A 4,543-nucleotide genomic window follows, 5' to 3' on the forward strand; every position below is an offset into this window, starting at 1 on the left:
ATTCTGTTAAATTACGTTTTGCATAGTAATTGAGCTGTTTTAGTAGCTCAAAGTAAAATTGATAGAAGGAAATGACTTGTGGATGGGGGAAACATTGTTTGGGTTGCAGAAACCTCCCCCAAAAAGAAACAGAAGAAACACAAAACTCCATTTAGAGTTTGACACCTGAGAAAACATTTTGTGTTATGTCATAGCAGCAGTAAAAAAATCACACAGTTATAAATATAAAACAGCTTTATTTGTTTTTCACACATTTGTGAAAAAATATTAACACCAACTGGAAACATTTAGTAAAATGTTGTTCTTAACAAATCTAAAGGGAAAGTATACTTTGTTATTGTTTCTGTTGCATGATTAAAAACATAATCCACTGCAAGACAGAAATGTAGATATTTTCAATCTTGTTTTTAATCAGCCTTTTGTTCTGTTCATGTCTAAATCTAAGCGTTGTTTAAGGTTTTGTTGTCTCGTTGGGAAGGATTTCCACTTGGTTGTGGGTGTGACTCTGGCTTGCTTGAACACAACATCTTCCCAGAGGTTTGTAGTGAGAAGAGCCAAATATTTAAATTTTCCCCATTTTATGAAGGTTACCATCATGGGTGTTTAGTAACAAGATGTACAAGTGGCTTTCATTTACATAAAAATGGATTTCACAGGTTGTGCCTCAAATAATTCTGACTTACAATATAACTAAAAAGCTTTTGGGACTAGGGCTGCACGATATGAAGAAAAACTTGCGATATGCGATATGAGGGATTAATATTGCGATAATGATATAATTTGCGGTATATAAACAAATAGCGGAACAACCAAAAACATCATTCCCATTTTATTGCAACAGTTTAAGAATTGTACTCCAAATGACCCTCGTTGACATAGGATGGAACATCTGACATAAAGGGCTCCATCTGATTGGTCAACAACGCTAAAGAGTCTATCCGATTGGTCAAATGCATAAAAGGATTTATTTGATTCGTTAAATAATTTAAGCTGCCATAAGATTGTTTTAGCACATTTAAGGTAACCATTTATTGCAATTTTTGCTGTGTTTTGCGATATGCATATTGCACAGCTTGATCTTGCGATAACGATAAATTTGCGTTATATTGTGCAGGCCTATTTGGGACCTTACTTTAATTTAATTAATTAGTTATTCATCTGGGCCACAGACAAGTCACAGGATCAAATAAGTTAATCAGCACAGTATTTTCAGTCTCAACCTAATTTTACATCTCCAACAGTTTCTCTTTCTAGAGCATTAATAAAAATAAATAAATAAATAAAAAGAGTAAACTTAATGGATTTCACCAGTGTATAACAAGAAATAAAATTAGCATCTAAACATTTCCTTTTAAGTTTGCAGCAAATATGTTCGGAAGTCAGTTTTTTCTAGTCAAGTCAAAGTTTTTTTCATGCTAGTTCAATTAATGTCTCAAGTCCCTGGTGCAAACCCAAGTCTTAAACTGCAATTTCAAGTCAATTCTTTAAACTTATAGTTAAATTGACTATTTTACTCTCACAATTTGCCATTAAAATACATGTGAACCACTTGTGGTGAACAAAGTACGGTAGTTGGGTTGTTTCTGCATTTCCTATGCAAAACATTTGCAGGGATAGCTTTGATTTTTGGAGCTGAATGAATTTCTTGGAGCTAAAATATAGGAACAAAAAGTTTTTTTCTTAAAGTCCCCGTATTAGACTCAATTCCAGTTTCAAGTCCTTGAGGTCCAGTCTCAAGTCTCTGCATTTGAGACTTAAGCCGAATCCGAATTGCTTCCCTTCCCCTCTGGCTCCTCCCTATTACTCCAATCGTAGGGGCATTTGAAGCTGCAGCTGTGTGAGAAAGTGTTTTTTTAAGGGGGAGCTGTAGTGACGTAAGACTGCATATCCCTCCACTGGTGGGGTTAACCAACGCAATGCATTTCTTCACGTAGGTGTACTCTCAAGCACAGACGTTTACATTTAAATGTAAGTATTGACTTTTTGTTTTTACATGACCTTTTAAAGTTATCAAGCCAATGCTATGTATTTTTAGTGCACTGGCAGCTATGAGCTAACATAGATGACTGGTGACTATTTACTATTTATTATATTTAAAGGCACTATTTTTTCCATATCTCTTCACGTGGAGAAATAAATGCAGGGGAAGGGAAGCTCAATGCAACTTAAGGCCAAGCTCAAGTCCCATCTCTGATTTGGAGTCATATCTTTTTGTATGTTTTGCAGCTGTGCCTTTTTGCAAATCTTCCTCAACAGTTTCACTGCACAGCCAAGTGCTTAAACATACTGAGGGGGTTGTGGATCTCCACAGTTTGTTATAATTTGGATTGGGTTAGGTTGCTTGCCTGATGGTTGACGGGACCAAGATGATCGATCCACTGGGAGTTTATTGATCAGAGACAGTTATTGTCTCCTATTCCACTATGATCGATTATAGCTCTTTGCCTCAACCCCTGCACTCCCTTAGAACAGAGCTGATAGGAAGTCTACTCTATTTTGTCCACTTATCAATAGCACCATGCTGTTTTAGCCTCAAAAAAACACCAATCTGTAAACAAAAACCGTAGTTGTGGCTTTTCAAAACAATTCAGTTCCTGGAACTGAAAGATAAACGAAAGAGCCATTAGAGGGGATTCCAGATCCTCAAAGCCCAGGCGCAACAGGGACCATCATGGTGCAGTAGTAATTTGTGGCATTAATACAGCTATGAAAACAACAGGTTTTATCCAGAAATTGATGACACACTTGATATGCACCATTCGTGAGGCATTCCAGAGGCAGAACATGCTGCTGCACTAAAGACAATGGGTCTAATTTGTAGTAGAAGTAGAATCAGAGCATCTGATTGTTTCAAAAAGATATGCAAGCTTCTTTTATCATTATGTGCCATTACACTGCAGGCCATTACTGTAATGGAGGTTCTAACCTCTATGAGTTTGAATTGATTAAATTAATGAAACTAAAATTAAAGTAATAACTTATATTTATGTGTTTTCCATCTAAGATGAGGTTAGACGCTGTGCAGATGACTGCGCTGAAAATAACCATGTTGTTGGTTTATGGACAGAGGCTCTGAGAGAGAAACAGGAAGCTGCAGAGATCAAAATGTTGAGGTTTAACCCAAAAACTATATAATCTAACCATTATTGAGCTAAAAAAACAGAAAAACACAGTAAGTCAACAAACATTTTGAACATTGAGGTCAGATGGTACATTCACTGTCATTTAAAGAAACCCACAGAGGGATCGTCTTAACTTTTATCAGCCACGTTATTAAAGTTAATTTTATTAGCTCTAGTTAATTACCCAAGCGTTACAAAATATCTTTGGGCTAGATTTACTTTATGGATCCCATTGTACTATTTTATTACAAATTTCATTAAGTCTTAATGCTGCAAATTTTAGAGGCCAAACAATCTCAGTGACTTGTAAAACAAGGGTAATAACAACATTATAATCTTTGCAAAAATAAGATGCGAATGCAGACGGGCAGTTTATTTGTTTGTGGAACAGAAATGTGTCTCTAAATTGTACCTGTGCTTCGAAATGCAAATCTTGGGAAAACAGAAGTGATGCTTCCTGAATTGATGTTTCTCCTCTCTTCCTTTACTTGCTGGAACTTTTGAAGTCATAAGTTGGCAACAACAACAAAAAAAGTGCAGGTTAGCTGGTGTTACCCCGGTTAAAAATGAGATAAAAGTATTGCAGGGGATTATCCGATTTTTAGATTTGGCTGGGCAAAGTGTTGTACCTCAATACAGCATTGAGATGCAGTAGTATGACGTTAAATACAAACAAAGGTGATGCAAACTAGTAAACATTTCTGTAAAAATAGTCCATATTATGCGAGAGCTAAATATATATATATATATATATATATATATATATATATATATATATATATATATATATAAATACTGTATATATTTTAAATCCTTTTGGCAAATGAACACTAAAAAAGTTTTGTATTAACAACGTTAAAAATTGCTGTTAGAGCCTTTCACACTCAGCCGCAGCGTCAGGCTTTAAAGAACACCATTTATAAGAGGCGTGGCAGGCAACAGGTTATATGACAGAGCCCGGTCCATTAAGCGTCTCTGCCGTTCACGGAGCTTCAGTACATAGAACTCCAACAGCCACATGGCCTAACATGGTCCGCCATTATATATTCTTGAGGGAAAAAAACCCGCCAAACCGACCTTAAAACTGCCCAAATTATGCAAACCCACCCAAAGCCATCTTTACCCGCAATTTAGCGCCAAAACCGCCCGATCTGGCAACACTGCTGCTAGCTTCTCTTGTGGAAAAAACATGCTTCCCCCACAGCTAAATGTGACGTTACTTTCTGTTAGTTAGCCGCTCAGCCCAGTGGGAATTTCAGAATAAAAGCACTTCCATTGCAGCTTTACTTCCGTTGTGTGTTAATGTGTTGTGTTGTGAGTCAATGTGTTGTGAGTTGATGTGTTGTGAGTTAATGTGTTGTGTTGTAAGTTATTGTGTTGTGTTGTAAGTTATTGTGTTGTGTGGTAAGTTAATGTGTTGT

This window comes from Oryzias latipes, chromosome 3 (genome assembly GCF_002234675.1).
Source record: "Oryzias latipes chromosome 3, ASM223467v1".
Lineage (NCBI taxonomy): Eukaryota > Metazoa > Chordata > Actinopteri > Beloniformes > Adrianichthyidae > Oryzias > Oryzias latipes.